A 24474-nucleotide genomic window follows, 5' to 3' on the forward strand; every position below is an offset into this window, starting at 1 on the left:
GCACGACACCGGCCTCTCTCTCCCTCTCGAATTACGAGCAGATGACTGAGGCGGCCATGTGACCTTTTTAGTTAAAGGAGAAAACGACTTTATATGTCAAGCAGGCAAAAGAATAGTGAGATTTGGAGAGCATGCTTTATTTCTGCGGGGGAAAGTGTGTAATGACGGGAAAATGTTGATTCAACCAAATTCAACTAGGAAATGAATGTTAAATCAAGTTTTAAAAGGGACTATAGTTTCATAAAGATCTTCGGGACAAAAGCAGGGTAAAAAATAAATGGCAAAACATCTTCCTGATCGGCCAAAAACATTAAAAAGCAAAAATGTGGCGATATAAGCTTGTCATTGTCCTGTAATGTAAATGTAATGTAAAGTTTTATGATCGTGCCGAGGTTAAGTGGCAGTTAATTATTGAAAGGACTTGATTTGAGTAGATGACAGTGCATGTCTGTAAGCGCGGTCGGTCGCTGTCCAATCAAAACCAAAAATATACCTTTTTTTTTTTAATTCGGAAAAAAAGGTCATTTTTCAATCACTCATCTATCAAGGATTTTTGACCTCAATGATGTTGAGGAGTTAAGGGTCTTCAAAAGTTACGGTATAAAGGACAAAATTAGTTGACAGCTGTTGTAAGTGTAAAACACATCTATCTCAAAATTTAAAAAAAAAATAAATAAAAAAAAAAAAATATATATATATATATATATAATTTATTTTTTCCCCACATTTGGACATTTTTATTGTAGTGTTTTGGGATTAATTAAAAACACTACACACGGTGAGATGTTAAACAATATCAGTATAATACAGTCAGAAAATTCCAGATTTTTTTGTCAATGAAAGAAAAACCTATCATTACCCCTAATGCATCCTGGTGGATGCTATAGAGCCTGAATCATGAAATATATAAGAGAAAATCCAGATTCTTTGTAAATAGAGTATTTATTGGTCCTTTTGAATGAACAAACTTTATTTTTTAATTTTTAAAAAATTATCTTCCACATATGACTTATGATTTGTGTCATATATGATACATCCGATCACAATGCTTTAAATGTGTACATTTGTAACGATCAAAAATATAATAATAAACAGACATATCAAACATATTAGTACAGTATTTCCAAAAATCAGAAAGAATATTTCCCACTATTAATAAGTATAGGTGTCTCTCCTTTCTCAATTGGGGCGATCTTGCAAGGTCGATGGAAAATACTGCCCTCTAATGGATTATCCATGCAATGCATGTGTCAGATAACATACGAAAAATATTATACTCATGAAATAGAGACCTAGAAATATTTTGTATTTAATATGATACGTTTGGCGTTATAGGGTTAAAAATCAAAATGAAATTCTGATGAAGAATTTTATCCCCATGCTGGCAATAGCATAACCTCCTTGGCCGCCACTCACCGAGCCATGCCTTTAAAAGAACTGTGGAATTGAGTCTGTCGGTCAAGACAATGCGCTTGGACAGGTGACGCGGGTGAGTAATCCATTAGAAGGATACCGAATCCTTTGCTCAGCAGAGCACAGTTTGAGCGCTCCCAGCAAGACCCCGAGGCGCTCTCGGAGCCAGGGTCTTGTCAAAGCCGAGAGGCGGCATGATGGAGAGCCCTCGCCGCGGTGCGCCGGACCCTGACCCTCACCCGCGTACGCGCCCACTCAGCTGCACCCGCGGGTGCTCGATGGCCACAACGCAATCCAGATGTACTGTGCGTGCGAGGACGCTCGGTGGGCCGCTTCTTACGAGGCTCGATGCAGATGAAGACGTTTCCCGCTCGTCTCCTGTCTGTTTGTCTCACGGGCCTTGGGATATTTCCATTATCGGGGGGGGGGGGGGGGACATTTACTAGAATCCCTCAACCTTGTCAGCCAATGGCATGCTGTCCCAGAGGACGCCCAGGCTTGAACTCAGAGGGACATTAATGAAAAGGCAACCTGCGAAAATATCACAAGTGCACCAGATAATGGCCAGGAGACCAAAAGCAGCATTTTTTCCTCATATTTCTTCGCTGGTGACATTCACAGTAATTTGTATGACTGTAAACATTAGAATGGCCGCCACCAAAGCTGGAAACTATTATTGATTTTTTTTTTTTTTAAGCAGACAAAACCAATCAAAGTGTTTTTGTTGTTGACAAGGCAACAAAAGTCATCCATGAGCATCCATGTCGAGGTGCTAATGAGTGTTGGAATTTGCTTGGTTAAAAACATGATTTTTTTTTCATTACAAAACATGAATACCTTTGCACAATATTTACTTCTTTTTTTTTAATACTCTTTAAAACCAAAAATCTTTTATTTGGTTGTTTGTCTATACATTTTCATCAGATATAAGAAAGAAAATGGTAAAATTTGGAGATATATGCTTTTCACTGACATATTAGTTTTAATTATGTTATCACTGTTAAGAGCTGTAAGAATTTGTTGCTTAAAGGGCGTGATTTATCCTCCCCCCCCCCAAAAGAAACCTAACATCGTCAGAGAAAATATTTCCTAATCCAAAAAAAACAAAAAAATAATTTTTTGTTGTTGTATTCAAACATAAATATACGTAAAATAATAAAATACAAATATATTAAATTCATTTTAACAAAGCATTTTTGGTCTAATAAAATGATTGAAAATTATTTTATTTAAATACGTAGATTTAACTTACATTTACGTTTCGATATTGTTTTATTTACATATTTTTATAAAAGCACCGAATAAAATAGCAGATTATGGATATTGTAATGATGTTTATATGGATGTTAGATACATGCTATGTCATTTTTTGTTAATTTTACTGTATGTTAATAAGGTGCTGTATGTAAGAGAGAGAGTTTTTTTTATAAAACCAATAAATACACAACAAAAAGAAAATTGAAGGCAAAAATTGGATGTACATGCTTTTTGATCAAACGTTTGGAGTCATCATATTGTGACAGATGTGCCAAATTTCGCAAGAAATGCAAAAATACTGCGCCAATTATCAACAATTGGCTAAAATGTTTACACTAATGTCTGACAGTAAACTCTTATCACGGTGAATATTTTTCTTTTCTATTTCAAAACACATCATCATTCATTCATATTTGTACAGCTGCATTTTGACAGTAGCATAAGTTAAGCAGAGCTCATCAAAATACCATTACCAGTAATTGGAACTCTCTGCGTCTGGCTGCCCTCGAGGTGTTAAAGGCTGTCACAATGAGTTACGTAAAGGACGCGATGACGGCGGATGACAAGCGCTCCGTGTGAGTGCGCGCGAAAGGTCGGCGGCTTGGACAGTTCGCGCCCCAGCGGGGACGTCGGCGCTCCGGCTGGGTAGGTAATGATATCAGATGCTGCGCTACACAACAACAGGTGCCTTGGCAGTGCCACCTTCTACCTCCTCGCTGCGTCAATGACATCAGCGCCGACCTGCCGGTTAATTATAGCTCACGCGTCTCTTTTTCCGAGCAAACGTGAGACGTGTTTTTGTTGCACATAAGACAAAAGGTAACGTCACTTTTGGCAAGTTGAAGGGAAAGGGAGCCATCTTTGTCATGTACTATGTTGATATATTGCAAACTAAATACATTTTGGGGCATTTAATGGAACGATGACCTCGATCTAGGTCAAAATGACACCACTCACAAAATGTTTGTGATTTTAAGGCTTATCTAAAATGCACTAATAATGACCAGAGGTGGCAAATCCAGGTCCAGAAAGTAAAAAACCCTGCCACAGTTTAGCTTTAGCCCTGGGAGCTAGCTAGCTAGCACCTTTAGCCCTGGGAGCTAGCTAGCTAGGACCTTTAGCCCCGGGAGCTAGCTAGCTAGCACCTGAGACTAAAGCCAAACCGTGGCAGGGTTTTTACTTTCTGGACCTGGATTTGCCACCTCTGATAATGATTTTGACCTTTTGAATGCATAAATGATGTTTAATCCAATTCGATGGCTTTCTGTGAGTCTTCCGGTCCGTCTGTTTATAACTGCGGAAGGAGTTTGTGACTAATTCTCAGCGTGCAGTTCCTTCTTTAGAGCCTCGCGATGGCGAGGAACTCTTGATCGCTTGTTAGGCGTCGTCTTGCTCTCATGATGTCGAAATGTGAACAACAGCTGTTTAAATATCAATTTTAATATCACGAGGTAATTTAGTGGTCTTTTCATGGATCAAACACCTTTTGTGAATTTTGCACCAAAGTCAGACGAGGTTACCTCATTCAAACCCCAAAACATTCAAATGTATTTTAATACTTTGTCTTTCACTCTCCAAAACATATTTATGTTTTTTTTTTAATGTTTTTTATTTTTATGCAAGAGCATACAGAAGACTTCTGACATTAAGAGGTCGCTTAAAGCGAATGGTCGTTATTACAAAAAACGGCCATCAGGTGGCAGCAGAGTATAAGAGATCAGCCTTGTTGCAACAAGCTCTTTTTGCAAGTGTTTTCAACAGGTTGGTGAATAATGATGAAACTTAGCTATATTCGAATGCTAATTAGCTGCAAAACGGAAACAGATTTCCTGATGAAAGAAGAGACTCTAATCTTTCTTTGGTTTTTATAGCAATAGCGGGTTGCTTCAGTGAAAATGGTCCGGGAGTGAATGAGTTCATGTACATTTGCATATTATACAACTGATTTCAGTGACTTTTTTGTTTTTTTCAAAAGTCAATGGCAACACTTGGTACTAATTAGATTATTCAAGTGTGACTCTGTTTGTCTGATCAAGAACAATAACAAAAGGTGGAGGTGTGAGACCCCCCTTGAATCCTATCGTGCTGTTTTCCCATCTGACCAATTGTCCATGTCTTCCTGCATTATGATTATTGGTCTGAACCATTCACAAGGTGTACACATATGTTTCTTGGAGAGTTTCGGGAGGCTGCATTTCGAGTTGTCTGGCCTCGTGTACAGTATTTATCTGCGCATAGAGCAAAAATACAAATGAAACGGAAAGAATAGTGAATATGCTTCAAATGAGTACTTAAGAGGCTGTAAATTCTGTCGCCCCAAACCTCACATGCTCCAGAAGCCTTGTGACTAATTCGGTGGAAGGGGCTGAGCTCCAGGGTGGAGATTGGGAGCAGATTTCGGCGCAAGCATTTGGATGACCATATGGAACTCTTTGTGGCGCCAAGAGACCATGCGGCTCGGAAACCCGATCACCGTCTCCCCGGTGACAGCTGGAGTCTTTGCACCATCAGAACATTTGTAGACTTCTAATTTGTCATAACCAACCTCCTGTGGCAAAGAAATATGCTGCGAGAATTAGGTAAACAAAAGTTTTCTGGGACACTGAAAGCAATCGTGAAAAGCGGAGCAGACAGCGATGGGACACGGTTGAAGGGTGTTGCGGGAATCGGATGATATAATCCCGCCCGAACCGTCAACATTGGTTAATGTTGGACTGACACCGATGAACTAACGGGCTTGACTATTGGCAGCTTCACAGTGCAGTGAACTCACTGAGGTCAGGGCTTTTAAGACGTATAGACAAAGACTGACAAAGTTGAAGATCAAATTCTCGGATGTGTTTGAAGGATCATCCTGAGAGATTATTCTGGGATGCGGCATATGTCAAAATTGATTGAAAATGGTCAGGGGCCATTACTCAAAAATGTTACATCTGGTTAATATCAATAATCACAAATTCTTAATCATGGCCAGTTAAGAGTGGTACATACGAACCGATATTCAGGTCAAATTCGAAAAATTCTTCAGTGTGTGGTAAACAGTGAGGTCGGCCGAGCCGAATGGTCTCCGGGATTGAGATGGGAAATGGAATGACTGTGGGTTCAACACATACCGATAGTCGGGTCAATGAATGAATGATTTTTGAAAACATTCTACTTTGAAAAATTGGGCAGACAATCGTAAATGTTAAATTTGATGTTATTTGAAATAATGTCCTGTTTCTGAAAAAAGGGATAAAAGTTAACTTTTTTTTTTATTAAATTCATCCGATTACTGAAATAATCGTTAGTTGCAGCCCTAGATTATTATTATTTTTTTATTTTTTTTAAATTAGCAAAGTGGTACTTGGAAAAAGTTCAATGTCAGTCCCATTGAAAATGAATGTGGAAAAGTTGATATTTAACATTAAATTGTGTGAATACTGTAAGTAAGTTCGAATCGGACGATATGTACCCCCGGGAGGCGTGAATTTTTGATGCAAGTTTAAAATTTGAACGGTGTAAATCGGAAGTATTATGTGAGTTTCACGGAGAAAAAAAAGGTGGAGAATAAAAATCACAATAACATATGTGTGAATAATAATAATAATCATTGATTACTAGTCGATTAATCGATTCATTTTAACAGCTCAAATGTTAAACATTATTGACATGTGGCTTGGTTAAAAAAACAAAAAAAAACTAAACAGCAAGACATGTTCACGGTGTTTTCCAGGAGTACAAGAACAAGCCGTTCTTGCTCCAGTCCCCGCATAAATTAAACAAGGCAGCTCATGAGTGTGTTTCTGTGTCTGGTGTGTACATGTACCGCTGCACCGAGGGGTCGTCAGTCGAGCTCTAGCGCTCTCAACTCAAAGGTCCCCGAAGAACACCGTTGGTTATAGTAGCTTGTCGGTAAATATATCCCATTAATATTTTATTGAACTGTTTTTTTTTTTTCCCTCTCAGTGCACCTTGTTGTTTTCTTCCCCATTTGTCAGAATGGACCCTGTACTTTATGCTCATCAACTAGAAAATCCTCCACTTCAATCTCCAGCGTGTAAAATGTTTTCTGCCTGAAGGCACAATTCTCTTGTCATTGTTGCACATGCTTGTTTCCTTGTTTGGCTGCGATGTAATTGTTTTACAAAACAAAAGGTCTCGCCATCTATATGGCAGCGACTCGCAGTTAGAGCGCTTAAAACGTTGATTGTTTAGTGAACAAATTAACGACTCTTTAACAGAGACTGGCGGTAACAGGGGAGTCATTGCTGGAATGGAACCGGGCGTACCGGCGGGTCAAATAGGTCTTTTGGGCCGATGGCGGCGGCTGTAAACGAAGACTGGAAGTCTCATTGCACTTAGAAGAGCTCAGGGAAAGGCTTGTAGCTTTGGCATTTTCTACGGGGAAATCGCCTGAGTGTTTTTTTTTTTTTTTTTTTTGCTTGCACAGTGGTAATGTTCGCTAATGCTGATGGTTGACTCTCAGCGGGCGGCCCGGCAATTCTCAGGTGGGCCTTCCTAAAGCACCAGCTGCATTAAGTGGATGTGAGATTTTTAAAATGCACCGCTGCATACAGGCTGCCGGTTCTGGCGTGACACGACTCGGGGCTGTATGTTGCCGTGCGTCTCTGACGAAGCAGAATGGGGGGAGGCTATCAAATCCAGTCAGGTCGAGAAGCGATGGATCCTGTTTATTTGCTTCAAGCTGGCACCTCGGGGAGGAGAGCAGACGGAAGAGATGTGTTCAAGTGGGCATCGGGGACGGTGTAAAACAATATGGGAATAATAGACGCTTGCTTGCAGGCAAGGCGGTCCTTAAAGACGGTGCAAACATGACTTCTTCTCAAGTACATGTTTTCAACCTTAAAACTACCAAGAAGTGTCCACACGTTGTGCACACATTAGCCTGATGGTGGCAGTAGTGAGACACAGGTAGGGTTGATCGATAATCTCTCGCGAAGTAAACTCAACTAAAAGTTGAATCTTTGTTTGTTGTTAATAGGGGACGTTTATTTAATAGTGTAAAATTGCCTCCGTATCAATGCTAACTTTTTTTTCGCTTGTCTATGATATTCTATATAATATGCTAGCATGATGCTAGTGGATTTAAGTTAGCGTAAACCAGTGATGAGAACACATTTGTGCTTGAGGGCAACATTTGATTTTTGAATTGGACAAGTGGGCCTGGTCAGAGATAATTTACGTGTAACATTGTTTATTTTAAGAATGAATATATATCGTTGGTGCTATGTGCAAAATACTTATGTCCATTTTTGTCATTTTTTTAAAATATTTTTATATATTTCAGATGTCTGCGTTCAGTTTCAACCCAAAAAATATGAGTGAAAAAAATGACAAAATTGTTAGTTTTTCCACATGCTAATGTCTTAAGTATTTAAGATAAATCAATGAACCTGTTATTTAGTGTAATAAAGGAATAAAAACAATTCCTGAATTGATTTTAATGAACTAATTTTAGGAGGGGAAAAAAATAGCTAAATATTATTAATTGGACAAATATTTCTGAATCATTGATAATATAAACATGGGTTGAACATTCTTGGCGCTTAACTCATTTGCTCCCAAAAATTTATAAATACGTTTTATTTTAAATATTACCATGTTCTCAAAGACGTATTTATACGTTTTTCTATGTGTGTTTTTTTTTTATGACAGAGCATGCAGAACGCTTTGATGCAGCCTCTAAACAGAAGAGAATGAAGCAATGGTATTTATTACAAAAATGGCCAGCAGGTTTGCAGCAGAGTATAAGAGATCAACCAGGGCCATGTTGCAACAAGCTGTTTTCCTTTAAACAGATGTGTGAATAATGACGAAACTTAGCTTTATTCTAATGCTAACTGCAAAAACAAAACGGAAACAGATAGAAATATACTTTTTTTTTTCCTGATGAAAGAAGAGGCTCTTTGTTTTGGTAGGTTCCATGTTTTTATAATAATAGATCACAATATTCTGTGGGGCTTGCAAAATCCGGTAAAACAGCCCAGAGAGAAGAGGATTGCATCAGTGAGAATAGCTGGGAATGAATGAGTTAAATAAATGATATTAAATCCGGATTTGTTTCATTTGCATTGACTTATGGTTCAACTTCAAGTACGAGTGAAAAATAAACATCTTAAGTAAGGAAGTGGACAGGCCGCAAGTAAACTCCAGCAGGTCTAACGCGTACGCAGAAGAAATAATCTAGCCGTAAATATTGTTGGGTGCTCTATTTGCGCAAAATGAGAACACATCGTCTCTCATCGGGAGAACTGTTAGTTATCCGAACATTCAGAGAAGGCAGAATAACTCTGTTTCCTGTCGAGGAAAAAATGTTCCACGCTAGCAGCCAGGCACAAAAGTTGGGCTGAGACCACAGAGTAGAGGGGTGGTGAAGGGAAAAAAAAGAGTGGCTTTACAAATGCCTCAGTGGCGAGAGCGAGGAGGACTGTAACTTAGATATGTAGTTTTCGAGAGAAAGAGCTCGCTAGAGAGAGAGAGAGAGAGAAGGCTATGGATTTTAATCCGTCAGTCGATAAAGGTCAGTGCTCGAAAAGGGCTTTATTCCCCGGCTCCACATCAAAGTGTAAATCCGCTGATTGCGGGCCCGTGAATGGGTAGACAACAAGGCTCCATTTGTGGTCTGTTTCTATGGCGCAGTGTGCGTAGGACCCCGCGTGCGTTGCGACCATAATACAGGGGAGTTTCTATCCGGGGCGCCCCTCCCCGCCCTTAGATCAATGGGCCGCGTGACCTTTGCATTGTGCTGCCAGCTTGGCCCGTGATGTCATGCCATGTCATTGCCATCTATCCAGTGCTCCACTTAAATGGGGGCAAAAGAAAAAGCTAAGCAAAGTCCCACACCTTCCTCCCAGAAAGACGGCGTGAAATACGTCGGCTGAAAATGGATCCACCTGAAACGCAACTTTAAACTCGGCCAAGTGAACGATGCCTCATGCCCACTTTGCCCATTTTTGCTGATTGAGCATTTTAAGGGCTTGTAATGTAATGCACTTAAAAGTTACATAAAAATTGTAGCAACAACAAAAAAAAAAGCTCCACATTTTTGATAATCAATGGTCAGAGGTGGTCCAGTCCAAATCCTGGTCCAGAAAGTAAATACCCGGCCACAGTTTGGCTTTAGTCCCTGGTGCTAGCTAGCTAGCTAGCTCCCTAGCAGGTAAACAAACACAATGGGAGCTAGCTAGGGAGCTAGCTAGCACCTGAGGCTAAAGCCAAATTGTGGCAGGGTTTTTACTTTCTGGACCTGGATTTGCCACCTCTGTCAATGGTCCACGTGTGCAAAAATAAAATCTAAGCTTGGGGCTTTTAGATTAACTAACTTAAAAAAAATAATAATAATAAAAAAAAAAACTGCCATTGTCAGAAAATGTGTGAAATATCAAATCAAGCCAAAATGTGCTTTTTTCTTGTATTCTTGCCCAGTAAAATGTGTAAAGTACAAAAAAAAAGTCTATTTGATCCCACTATAAACAAAAGTTTACTCAAAGTATTTTTACCGTGTACGAGAGAAATGGCCTATGTCATGATAAAAAAAAAAGTTGTTTTTTTTCCAGTCAGAAATTTTAAGTAAATTTTAGAAGGAAATTTTGTGAGTACATTTTATTTGGTTTATTAAAAAAAAGTTACTCAAGGGTTGAGGAATGAACTGATGACCTGCAGCTTGTGAGACAGCCACTCTACCACCTGAGCGATGCCAGTCCTACTGTTTGCCACTATCCAAAAGGAGACCAAAAACATGATCTCTTACACAAAATACTTTGAATATTACACTATATTCCAAGTGTACATTTTATTCTGTTAAGAGTGGGACCAAACAGACTCTTTTACTATGTATGTAATTTTTCAGTCATTTCCTTAAAATTCAAAATAATGTATTGGAACCTATTGAGATGTTATTATGATTTCAAAAAATACCATCATTCTAATTCTTACACCATGCACAAATTTTATGACATTGGTGGGTGTTTTAAGGTAGCTACTGTATATTTAAGAAATCTTTAAAAGCCAACATTTTCCAGATACTTTTGCTTAAATAACACATTCCCACATCTCCTTCCTTTTTTTTCTTGTTTCCTTTTGTCTTTTTCTTCTGTTTTGTCAATGTAAGCCCCTATCACTTTTTTTTGGAGTGTTGTTCGCCATTGATCTATGGCTATTGAAATGAAAACGTGGCGGGCAGGAGAAAAGAGGAGCCCTCTCATTGTTCCTGAGTGAAAGGTCCTATTTATAGGCGAGGAGAGATGATGGCAGCTGGTAGGTTCTTCCCTCAATAGAAGATAGAGCGCTGTTCACAGAGTTGTGGAGTGCGTTTGAATGGCAATCTAAAGAGGTAGGCGTGAACCATTTGTTTTGCTATGTTTGTGTTTGCTGTCAACATGTCTGTCTGTGTTGTGGGGCGGCCCCTTTTTACCACCCCCTGAAGCACCCCGCCCACCGTAGCCCCCTCCCCACCAAAATCAACCCCAAACCAAACTCAGACGTAATTGTGGCGAAGGACGGGTCACCCCCCTCCGAAAGAGAGCCATCTTTGTCGTGGCGACAGATGTTGTAATTGCCAACTGATGGATCGCTTGTCCGAGACATCATTAGGACTTGGTTGGCCCCCACCGACTCATTGGAGGGGAGGGAAGGGGTTAAAAGAACGACGGGGTAAAGATGGAGCAGGCTCAGGCGGGGGAATGGATGTGAGACGGGGTCGCATATATCAAGCCTTTTGACTGCGGCCTTGGGAGGTTAATAATGTGATTGGCCACGCGTCAGAGGAGACACCGTCCGGGATAAAAGAGTCGCCGTCCTCGGCCTTGATGTGATGGCATGAAAAGTCTTGAAGAAGAAGAAAAAAAAAACCTTCAACGGTTTACTTGAAAGCCCAGTAATGCCCGCCGACATGCTTGATGAATGGTGTACACATGCACATGCTCCCACACAACTTCACAATATCAAATTGGAACATTCCACAGGCCATGGCAAATTTTCAACACTGATTCAAAGTAAAAAAGTAAAAAAAAAATAATAATTAGGGGTGTCAAAATTTGTGTGTTAATTTTGAGTTAATTTAAAGCACCATTAATAAAAGCATGTATTGGGAGAATTTCATTAACGTCAACATTTTGCAGTAATAACTTTAATATTAATAATGCATATATTTGTGGAGACTTGGGTTAATTTGTATTTTACAATTTAAAAAATGTGCAGAATTTCACTTGTTAAAAATAAAATAGCTCTTAATCTGAAAAAAAAAAAAAAAAAAACGCACTGAGCTGTCACCAACGCCTTACAAATGCAATTATGCCATCTAGTGGCTGAAAAATGAACTCAACACAAATCACAATCACACATTCGTTTTTTTTTTTTTACAGTACAGTACATCTTTTTCCTAAATTTTATGAATTATGAAATTACTGTATCAATGGCTAAAAGATGCAGCCATATTTCTATTAGTTTAACATTTTTTTCCACTTATGTTAAGAAGAGTATGAAAATTAGAAAAAAATATTTTATTGTATATTGTACATTTAGAACAGATAAAATTTGCGATTAATCATGAGTTAACTATTGAAGTAGTGATTAATTATGATTTAAAAATGTATTTGCTGACACCCCTATATATATATATATATATATATATATATATATATATATATATGTGTGTGTGGTAAACTGTCACTGTTTGCTATCTAGGGATGAAACTGTAACTTATTTTTAATGTTCCATATTTTAATCATCATGACTTGACTACCATATTTAGCGTTACTATTTGATCTTTGGCTTCTTCAATCCCGCAGCAAGAAGAGGTAGAGGACCAAAACGGTAACTTAGTATTACCGTTTGAAATGGTTTAGAGTTTTAAAAAAAAAAGGGTCTGGATTTTTTTTTTTTTTAGGGATATCGTCCAGATTCCCAAAAGCAGAGAAGAAACCACACCAAAGGTGACCGCGGTAAGCTGTCACTGCATCCGATCAAGGGATGGAACGGTAAGTGCTCCCATTTTAAAATGCATTGATCGGAAACAAAGCCAAATCTTTCCACGTCTCCCAAAAGCAAACTAAAAGAGAATACAAAGAGGGCGGAAATGGTAAGTATTACCGTTTTATATTTGATTATCGTAGCTACCGTATTTAGCATTTTTGAATGTCGTAGTTGGCTTCTCCCAAGAAGAAAAACAGCAGCTGTAAAAATAGAGGATGGAAATAAATACGACTACTTTAACATCTTTGAATAAGAATGAGGAAAAGAAGAGGACGGAAACTGTAACTTTGTATTACCATTTTAAATTATTTAAAAGTGGAAGCCAACCCAAAAGATTTATTTAAAATAATATGTTCTGCAGTCTGCAGCCCCACTACTCTAAACATGGAAATCTGATTAAAATTGTGTTGGTGGATTATAATTTAAGCAGCAAAATCCACCTGTTGTTATCCATTTCCTGGGCGGCCATTTTGCGACCTGCTGTCGACTGAAAATGACATCACAGTTACTCAGAGGTCATGTGACGGCCAATCGTGGCTCGACTTGCGAATTTTGCTGCTTAATCCACATTCCATAGTAGTAGTTGTCTTCCAACTTCTTCTATTTGATGTTTGGGAGAAGAATAAGTCAGAAGCAAATGTCAAGTGCCGCAAAACAGCCAAAGTGATGGCAATATTTTTATTATATTTAGGGGAATGCATCAACATTTTTTTTTTGTCATCTGTGAAAATAACTGAAATTTATACAGCCACCCAAAAGTTTGGTGTTCCTTGAAAAGTGAAATATTTGAGAAAAGTGCAGATGATATATTTTCCATATTCAAAATAAAACACCTTGCGGTGCTATTGTTGTGTGTAATTGTGATGGAATTAATTTTTACTAAATTTTTAAATTTCACATTTCACCTCTAGATGCAAACATGCTTAGGCATCTGAAAAGGATTCCAAAAACAGAGAAGGGGGCCACACCAAAGGTCACGGCGGTAAGCATTCGCTCAAATCCAGTCACACTTCACCCAAGACGCGTTTGTTTATGCATGCCACTGGATGGTGTTAGTTCCCGCCCCCAAATGCACACACCAAAAGCTCCCCAGAGGTCAATTAGGCCAGACAAGGAGCGTTCAAACAAAGGGTGCTCGAGGCCCGGAGCGACCAAGGGAAGCACGTAATTAACAGTTATAAAGTACTTTAGTCTGTTAATTAAATTAGTTAATCCTTTTATCAGTAATGCTTTGTTGAGGGGGAGTCTTCTGCCGGTGTCAAACACGGACTCCTCGCTCCCGCTCTCGCTCTCTCCCGCCCGTGTGTGCAAAGCATGACTGGCTGCTAATGGAAACATGCTAATGTGTCGTAGCAAACAACTTGAATACTCCGAAAATGGCATCGGTGTTTTGCTCATTAACCCGGTCAATCTTAGCCACGCCGCAGCAAGTTAAGGTCCGCGAGACTATTTGACTTTTGATTGGACGTCCACTCAACAAGAAAACAAACGTGTACGGAGCATTTGAGACGGCTTCTGCTTCCTGATCAAACGGTTTGAAGTCAAACGATCATTTTTATGTGCTGCCAAGACTCATTCCTTTGTCCCTTTAGAACCACAACCCTCCCTCCCCACCACCCCTTTTGGGGGGGGCAAAACCCTTATATCTGTCTCGCACTCCAGACATTATTTAAATGAGGCCAGCTCACCGTCACATTTATTTTACAGCGCTACTTGAAGTCTTAACAATAGCACGCGTGTAATCCCGTGTGATGTCGCCTCACACGGCGCGGACGCTTTTCAGGTGGCGCAACCTTTGAATATCAAATCTTTTTTTTCCCCCTCTTGTAAAAAAAAAAAAAAAAAAAAAAAAAAAAGTGTTTCAATAATCACATTTACGGCCTCCTGTCAGGCAAGCGGGAGCTGCTGGATAGTTGGAAACAAAGTCTTTCGATTTTTGTAGAAACGTGTACAAAGGGGAAAAAAACTGCCAGATTAAAGCGGTCCTGAAGGTCCTACTTATGGTAAGCCGTTTATTCCATATTCTACTTGTGCGATGAACTATGCATGTACTACTACTACTACCAAAAGCAGTCCTAGTAACACGCATATGTCATCGAGTGTAGTCTCAATAGTAACATGTAGTAGTTGCTCCCAAAATTTTAGTAAAAGTGTCGCAAAAGTGTCAAAGAAATATCCTGTGGTAGCGAAAAGGCAGTTGTGCTAATAGTGCGCTACGCTGTCTTACGCCCTAGTACAATTCAGTGTGCTAGCAGAACAACTAGGGCCCACTAGCAAAAAAAAGTGTGCGTTCCACTATGGTATGACATTTTCTGTACATTTGTAAAATGACAAGGCGATACTAGTAAAATGACCATTTTTCACTGCTGCTGCCTTCCACTATTATATGACATTTCTGTACACTAATAAAATGACTATTAAAACAAAACGAAACCTTTCACTAGTCTATGAAATTTCTGCGCACTGGTAGAACTACCCGTACTTCTAGCGACACTCTAAAAATTGATTCTTTTTTTTCTGGAGAGCTCAGTATTGTTCATTCGGTAATTTTACCAATTTGACATGTCATCATCATTGCTCTCTTTTCTTTTTTCTTTTTTTTTATGTGCATGCGTGCGAGTGTCTGTGTATTCATTAGTTCACCTAAAACCTATTAAAAAATCCCACACCGTTCACCTAAACCGAACACTTCCAGCCAGAGTCGTGAGGCCGTCAGGAGACCCGAGGAAGGACCAAAGTAAGGAAAGGAAAGTGAAATCCAGCACCGACCAGACACCACCCACCAGGCCACCAACCAGAGTCCTTCACCAACTCCAGAGACATCTAAATTCCAACAAATCAGGGAAAAAAATCGATTCTAATAATATCCAATAGTACTAGTAGCACTGCTTCACTAGTAAATGGCAACTTACACGTAAGTGTTCTACTAGTGCGCCCTATGTGTAGAAATGTCAAAAAAAAAAGGTCACTAGTTGTCCTACTAGTGTGCCTTAGTCCTCCTACTAGTACACTGAATGCAGCAACGGCAAAGAGCGTCCACAATAGTAGAAATCAGTGCACTAGTAGCATACTGAATAAATGCTTCAATCGTTTTCTATACCTGCTGCTGCTGCTGATGAATTTCGGAGCTGCCGGATGTAAATGACCCGGCGCAGAGTTTCGTTACGGGCGGGTTCACCAGAAGCCGCGCTCCCGTTTCTCGCTTTGTCAAGACATTCCGTATATCGAGCCGCGCCGTGATTGATCCAAGTCGTTGCGCAGCCCGGCGGGTCAGCGCCCGAGAGAAAGGAGGAGTTTGCAATCAAACAAACACTCCACTCGGCTCGACTGGAGCGGAACGCTTGATTTGTTTACTTGCGTGACGAAAGCGCGTCCCTGATTGCAATCACTCTCGAAGCATCCGCCGCTCGGTTAGGCCTGGCGAGCCGCCTTGTAAAGATGCAGATGTGGAAGCACCTTAATGCTTGTTACACTAGGAATGCTGATGTGAATTGTGAGGCAGAGAAATTAGCCGGGTTAATTAAACGCAATCCCCAACATCCTCCGTAATTGTGGCAACAAAAGACAGGACAAATGAATGGAATGAAATACAAGCGAGCTCAATCAATGCAAAAATACAGATGAAGAAAAAGTGTCTGGAGTGGTGTTAGTGCATCTACAGTGAACCCTAAAATGTTTATAAGGGTGGAAATGTTCCACACACACACATGCTTTAAACACATTTAAATATTAATACTTAAACTTGAATATATATATATATATAAAAAAAAAATATATATATATAAAAAAAAAATTTTGGGGGTGCAAAAAAATGACATGGCCAATTATTTTAAGAGGGTGACGATATATACAAACAAGTTGAAGAAAATTAAAGACGATGACTCTCCCTTCTTGCATATTTCTCCACATACGAGGCTAAGCGCGCTCGCGTCAAGCTGTTAATTTGTCATTCCGGTTCAAGTTCACTGTAAATCGGACATAATGTTAAACAAAAGACAAAATGTTCAACCAAACCGTATCATTTTTACTTAATGAAACGTCTTCTAGCTTGATGCTAACATATGATGACAAATGCCATAGACAGGCACTTCTTAGTTCATTGTTGCTTCAGACTCGTCACACACATTTTCACTGCATTTCTGAGAATGTGAACGCCTTCAAAATAGCACTTTATCTGGCCTCGGATAATATCCAACACACACTTTAACCCGTGGGCAGTATTTTATTTTGAAAATGCTTGGTCAGAACCAACAAAAAGCCCAAAAATGGTCACAATAACGCCTAGGGGTTAAATGTGCAGTTTTGGGTCCTTTTTCAAATTCTTTTCATTTCATTTCTACAAACGGTGTTGTCTAAACTCTCCTCCTTTTCCAAAAAACAGTAACTAAAATGAACTTCTCACTTAAAGTCAGCTAGCATAGGCTACAAGCTAATCCGTCGCCCTGAGCAAGATAAGCGTTTAGAAAGAATGGATGCAAAGGCACTTCACACACGTAAATGTCTATTTACGTTAACAAAAGGAACATATTCGGAAGAAAGACATTTCCTTGCTTCTTACTTCTATTAAACTTAATGACTATGGGAAATGTAGGTCCCACGGTGAAGCCGGTTGAGAAGAACCCCCTTATTAGGAATTAAATGTGCTGTCTGTGAAATTGGATTTAGCATTTTAGAAGCGTCCGACAACAATGTAACGCGCCGCTCTTACCAACGTAACTTGAGGCTATACGTTCTAGTTTACAAACTCCCCCGAGCGTGAAAAATTGCTCCCCTTATAATTTCTGGCGCTCTTTGATGGGGATTTACGCTCAAATGAAAATGCATGCGAAATGAGCAGCCCTCTGCGGCCCCCACAGCGTGCAAAGATGGCATGCTGCAATAATCTTAAAAAATGTAATTAAACACAGATAAGATTAATACAATCAGGGAGAGATGATTGAAAGATGCTGTTGTTGTGCAGGAGGGTGGCGAGGGCCCCCGGGCCCCCCGAAAAAACGTGGCGGCTAGCTGTGGGGAAGTAGGCCCTTTTTTTGCGCTGGGATTATCCTGGGCCAGGTGGGGGAGCCTCGTGGTTGGAGCATTTAAATTAGCGCCGAGATGACAACCCCCATTAGGAGGGATTAAAGGCCCGCTGGCAGGCAGAAATGATGGGGGGGGGGGGGGGGGGCATCCATCACACAACACCAGAGGAGGTGTGGCACAAGTCAGTCACTGTGCCGCCGTTTGTCGCTCGCTTCATCTCAACTGCAATTGATGTACAACGAACCCCTGGTTATCTTGGGCGAACTACGTTTAAGTGAGTTGAGGAGCGCCCCTTCATGCCGATAGACGATTATGAACCTGATTTTCACATTTCGCAGGTGTGAACGATCAGCATTTCTCAAAACTGTTTGACATCCATGTTTTCACGAGTCCCATTTGAGAGAGTTGCCGAAATGGGAAGTAAGGAAGTAAAAATACTTGGTTACTTTACTTGTGTATTTTTTTTAGTACTTTGTACTTTCCTGAGTATTTATTTCTCTTTTATCCGTTACATTTTAACATGAATATCTGTGCTTTTTACTTGATACATTTTCAAAACAAGGTTGTTACTTTTGTTTATAAATGCATGAAAACGATTAAAATACTTGACTTGGAAGAAAAAGCCGCGTCAATGTCTCCCGGGCTTGGCCAATCATATAAAGCGCTACACATGGCCCGCGATCACATGACGTGCAATTGGCTGGATTAGGAAAAACCCGTAAACATGAGGTCAATGTGCGCCGCCACTCCAGGGGATCATTTGAACTTGATAAGCAAGTCAGAGTCATTTGGCAGTACTTTTACTTTTACCGAAGTTGTTTTTCACACAAGTAATTGTACTTTTACTTAAGTAGAGAATGTCAGTATATTTCCCATCTCTGTGGATTATCGTGACCTGATTCTGGATGACTGAGAAACAATACAGACTGATTTTTAGGCAAGCACATTGGTATTCTTTATTGAATGCGACAAAGTAAAAAAATTTAAATCCTTTCCTTACTTTGGTCCTTCCTCGGGTCTCCTGACGGCCTCATGACTCTGGCTGGAAGTGTTCGGTTTAGGTGAACGGTATGGGATTTTTTAATAGGTTTTAGGTGAACTAATGAATACACACTCACTCACCCACGTATAAAAAAAAGGAGAGAGCAATGATGATGACATGTCAAATCGGTAAAATTACCGAATGAACAATACTGAGCTCTCCAAAAAAATAAAGTAAAAAATTACCTTGATTTAGGCAATTATGCTATTAGGCTAATGAAATTACAGTGGCGGTAATGTTGAAACATGAAGCAAATAAATAATAATAATAAGTCCTACTTAGAGTCATGAATCAACTATCCCAATTAACTTTCATCAAGAGATAGTGTCAACCCTGGTCCGGTTGTCGGGGTAAACACTGGACCAAATAAATGGTGGCTTGCAACCATCCATTTGATATATTCCTCATTCAGGTCACAGGTGAGCTGGAACCAATCCCAACTGACTTAGCTCTTCGTATATGGCAAAAAAAAAAAAAAAAATCTGATTCAGAGCAGTTCCTTCTGGTGGATTATTTGCTCACCGTTCATGGACGTACAAGGGCAACGACTATTCAAAACGCAATGGGAGCATAAATACACCTGAGGAATACTTCATTTGATGTATCACATGAGGAACACAATCTAATTTTGACGATCGGAATGTTAATACATCTGTCACGGGCCCTGTTTTACGGTATCTATGGCAACAGGGCAGCAGCCTCTATCCTCATTAGCCAAGGTTCAGAAGTGAAGCCGCCCAAAAAGCCCCGGTCACCGCAGAGAGTCTGTCTGCCTAGCGGGATTGTGCAAACGTCAAAAAAAAAAGCTCTGTGTGGAATTACTGGCTTATTGCCACCTGACAGCGCCACTTTCTTTTTCCAGGACAACAAAACAATGAGCAGCAATCCGATTAAAACAATCTCCCCGAGTCCTGATTAACATAAATCTGCATGAGAATAGCCCTGCGCGATGAAACAGTGGTAGGTGAATCCGCCGCACTATATGTGGCGCTGCGGCCCCGCAGAATGTTGGGCGGGACCCCGTCGCTCGGCTCGGCGGGCCGTGAGCGGCGCGGGGGAGCGTCCACGCGTAGCCCCGCGTTCTGGCTCGTTGACCGGCGTTGCTCGTTGTAAAAATGTCATCTCCCTCGACGACAGCTTACAAACGAGAAATTTTACCGGCCGCTGGAGTAAACTGGGGCACATTTTTAACATCTTAACTGATTGTTTTGCTTTTTTTTGGGAGACGCCCACGAGAAAAAAATAAAAATAATAAGGGTGTCAGAATTTGCGTGTTAATTTTGAGTTAATTTAAAGATCCTTTAACGCCACTCTTTTTTTTTTTAACGCGCGTTTAATGACCGCCCCTTACTTGGAAAGCCTGTACTGGGGGATTTCCACGTTCACGTCAAAATTTTGCAGTAATAAATGTAATAATAATGCATATATTTGTGGAGACTGGGGTCAAGTTGTATTTTACAATATATAAAATGTACAGAATTTTACATGTTACTTCACGTTAACGACTACACAGCTCTTAATATGAAAAGAAAAATGCACTGAGCTGTCACCAATGTCTTACAAATGCAATTATGCTATCTAGTGGCAGAAAAATTACCTCAACACAATTCAATATCACACTATTTTTTTTTTTACAGTACAGTAAAACCTTTTTAATTTGAACAAAATGTTATGATTTATCATGAAATTCCCTATATGAAATTGTCTATGTTAACAAGAGTATGAAAACTTTGAAAAAAATATTTTACTGTACATTTAGAACAGATATAAATGTTGCAACAGCTTGAGCTTTAGGTCGCATCCTGATTGGCTATTGTTCCCTTTCACATCTTCAGACATACCACAGGATAATTGCTTAGGATTATATTTCAGAGACATCATAAATGTGTATTCATCTTAATTAGCTATTGTTCCAAATGTTGTCCGATTTTCAGTTACGCTTGAAGCCATTTTGAGAAACGAGATCAGCCAGGGTTTGGCAATCGTAGCTAGACGCAAACTTCAATGACAATCAAAACAGACTAAGAGCAAAATGCTTGAGTTTACAACCTACACAATTTATCATGATTGCGGATTGTGGTAAGGAAGAGGGTTCAAACAACCACAGGTGCCATGTGGTGTCAGGATGGCGAATGGGGAAACAAGAAGACGATAAAAAAAGAAAAAAAAAGTAACAGACAGACAACGTCAGATGTCACCGTTTGGTATTTGTACAAAGCTCTGGAGAGGAGCTCGCCTGGAGCCATCGCACCGCTTCCGACAAAACCCAGTGAAGACGGGCCTCGTCCACCCCCCCCCCCCCCCCCCTTTCGCTCCCTACACTGAGCTCTCCAGCGGCAACAGGAAATCAAACAATTAGCGGGAGGGAAATAAAAGGTCCCGTTTCGCCCTCGGGCACTTGTAAACACGGCTCGTCATTTTTTGTTTTTTTTTACGCAGAGAAAATGCCACAGTCATCCTGTAAAGTTTGTGATTTATGTGAGATGGCTTTCAAGTCATAAATACAGCCTAGACAAAACATTCCACATCATTTAAATATGACTATTTCAATAAATATGTGTCTTTTTCATTTGAAAATAATTAGGCTTCATGTTGAAAAATAAAAGGTTTCAATTCCAACAGCACATGAAAAATGTATTTATGTCACTGATATTTATAAAAAATAAAAACTGAGAACTGTTTTAAATTTGTGTGTGGGAAAATATATTTTATTTATTTATTTACACATCTTATAGAATTTTTTTATTTATTTTTTTTATTTTGAATGGGAATTAGTTATATTACTAGATCACAAAATGATTACACATTTTTAGGACATTTTGTAAAGTTGTTGCTACAATCTAGCAAAAACAGCCAAACCTGCATCATTTAATACAAGCAAGTTTTGGACATGGTTGTTATTATAGGTTACATTTTCCAGCGACATTCTGCACAAGCTGCATCACATGGAAACACGTCTAACAATTTTCATGAGATAAAAAATTAGAAACAAGCTCTAAGTTATAACTACCAAAAAAAAACGTTAAATTTATGACAAATCTGGCACAATTTGTGTCTCAGTGAACAGTTGTATTCTAGTAAAGTTGCTGGGGGAAAAAAAGCAGCTTCTTAGAACCACATCCGATACATAACAACAAAATAGATCAAAGCCACTGTGTGAAGTTGTTTGGATTGGATAAACAACAGTTAGTGACGCAAAGTTGCATGTTTTATCGTCCGTACATACGCTTGTCCAACTGGGCATTGAGGCTACATTTAGAGCAACATGGAACAAGCTTTAAAGCGTCCCGAAAAAGAAAACATGAATGTTGCCATATTGCTCTCTCTAAGTGGAATTCGTAACTATGGGAGCCCTTCACAGCAAGGAGTTTTTGTTTACATAGAAAGAGAGAGGGAAAAAAAAAAAAAAAAAAAAAAAAACCTGGGCCGAGCTGAAGGACATTGCACGCGGGACCTACCGGGGCATCCCACTTCAACCCCTCTACAACCCAAAGCCACCACAGCACCATGTAAATGGAAACATGGAAGGAAACACAACCGTGCTCTCTGTCGAAAATGGAAGTTTCCCGGCTGGGTTTGTTTGAAGAGGAAGGATGTACACTTAAATAGTACTAATAGTATTCCTGGAAATTGCAAACGCTCTCATGTTTACTTAAAATATATAATAAACACGCGACTAATACTGGTAATCTAATAAATATGGATTTTTATTTTTTTTTTTAAAACATGAGAACTGAGACATTTTTTTTTTTAAATGCACATAAATAATCATTTAAAATATTTCATTAGGATGAATTGTGCATCCTGGCTGAAAGGTAACTCTTTCAAATATCAGTGTGAACGTGGTGACCTTAAGTTGATTGGATGGGATGTGAAGAAAAACGCTTTGGGAAACAAAATGCTTGCTTTTGTACTGATTTGGCTGCATAATTACTTGAAGAAGACAGTCACATTTTATGATAAGTATACTTTTATATTGAAAACATGCAAATTGCACTATAAGTCTGATCCACTGTGAGTCAAAAAGTGACTGACTCCATCACGTTTCCCCACCAGAGCATCACAGTTGTGCTGGTCGAGCCTGTGGAGCTGACAACAGCGTTGGCTGTGCTGGTGCTCTACTGCCCTCCAACGGCAGACAAAAGTATTGTCCTGTGGTACATCTCGTCTGGCTGACCTGCTTCCAAGTGTGGAGGCGAAGCCGGAAAAGGAGAAAAGTCTCCTGGTTCAAAGCAGAGTGTGCCATGCTAAAAATGTGTATTATTACATGAATTAAGTCCTATTTTTTCAGGATTTGGCCCTAGATTTTTCAGAATAAAAGGATGGACGTGATCTTACATTATGTTTTGGCATCCACGTGGATGGTAAAGTAAGAATTTCATTGCACAGGTTGAATCTTTGAATCATGAATTTTATGTTGAAAATGTACTGTATGACATCACAATTACAATTGCAAAATATGACTGTATTTTTGGAAAGGTGACTTTTTTTTTCTTAGAAGTATTTATCATTTTGTTATGAGATTAAGACTTTTAACTTTTTTTTTTTTTTTTTTTTATCCCTATGGCATTTACGGGCACACACTGTATTAAATTTAATGAAAGATTAAAAGTCAATCCTTGGAAAGACTAGAAATCTAGAAAGCGATTCGAACATAAAAGTGAATTGACGCCGTTGCAGATTATAGCCAATCAAAATGCGCGGAAGCCTTCACATAGGCAAACAATCCATTTTGGGGTTATAAGCAAGCGAGACACGGCCGTCAATCAAGTGCCACCAGGACACATATAAGTTGTTTCACAGTATTAAACAAATTTAGAATTCCATGCGTACCTGTGGATGAAATAGTGACGTTTATGGTAAAATTATATGTGACTGGCGTAAGGTCATTTAATAGGTCATGCCTGAATTTTTCAAGATAGGCCCATTTGTTTTCGTCTTTATTCTTTCCCATGTCTCGTTTCTCAAGCAACTTGAGTCTTCCTCCATCTTTTAATGGATATAAAAAAAAAAAGTGATACGGTATCAGAACCCGATACGGTCCCGCACAGTTCACATTGCAAGGAGTGCTTATGCTAAATCCCAACTGTCATTTTCATTGTCAAAGACGACGGGACAGAGGGGGTCCGAGGTTTTAGTTTTCACATGACGACGTAACCCAAATTTGTACGTACTGTAAGATTTGTCAAACAAGTTCAATGTTGACCATTCTTAACCTTGAAACAATCATGTCAGGACCGCCATGAAATGATCCAATTTCACTTAATTACCTGAAAATTATTGATCTACTACAAATAACGGAGAGATTTTTTTTTTCCTGTAAATTTACACAAAATAAGTTGAGTTTAAATGTGCTCAACTTTTCATGGTTTTCTAAGAGGGATAAATGGGGACATTTTTTTTTTTTTTGCCGAGGCCCAGATGGCCGCGTCACAATGGCAGTGCGGGGCCGGCAGCTTTGATGGCTGTGAGTGATTGATTTCAAGCTTGACTGGCTCTGATAGAGTCCCCTCAGGAGGCGCCTGGCAACCACGGGCCCGCGCCAGAGGCTCTCGTGCGGGGGGGAGGGGGGGGGTTGTACGAGATGAAGCCAAAAAAATTTCACTCGCGTGCCCAGCGGCTCCGTCGGTGTCCCCCCATAGAGGTCCAATACATCCTGGCGGCTTGCAAACCGCTGGAATTGGATGGATTCTTGTCACTGGCCTCCGCATTCAATGGCAAAGTGTTTTTAAAGAGGAGTAATTGGTCGTTCAATATGTCACAGC

General features: G+C 39.7%; 1 protein-coding gene across 1 annotated transcript in view; it reads right to left on the reverse strand.

The window, feature by feature from the left end:
- The window catches only part of LOC144040095 (uncharacterized), a 136621-nt gene that overhangs the window by 29213 nt on the left and 82934 nt on the right, over positions 1-24474 (reverse strand). The window lies entirely within an intron of this gene.

Source organism: Vanacampus margaritifer, chromosome 20, assembly GCF_051991255.1.
Source record: "Vanacampus margaritifer isolate UIUO_Vmar chromosome 20, RoL_Vmar_1.0, whole genome shotgun sequence".
NCBI classification, from domain to species: domain Eukaryota; kingdom Metazoa; phylum Chordata; class Actinopteri; order Syngnathiformes; family Syngnathidae; genus Vanacampus; species Vanacampus margaritifer.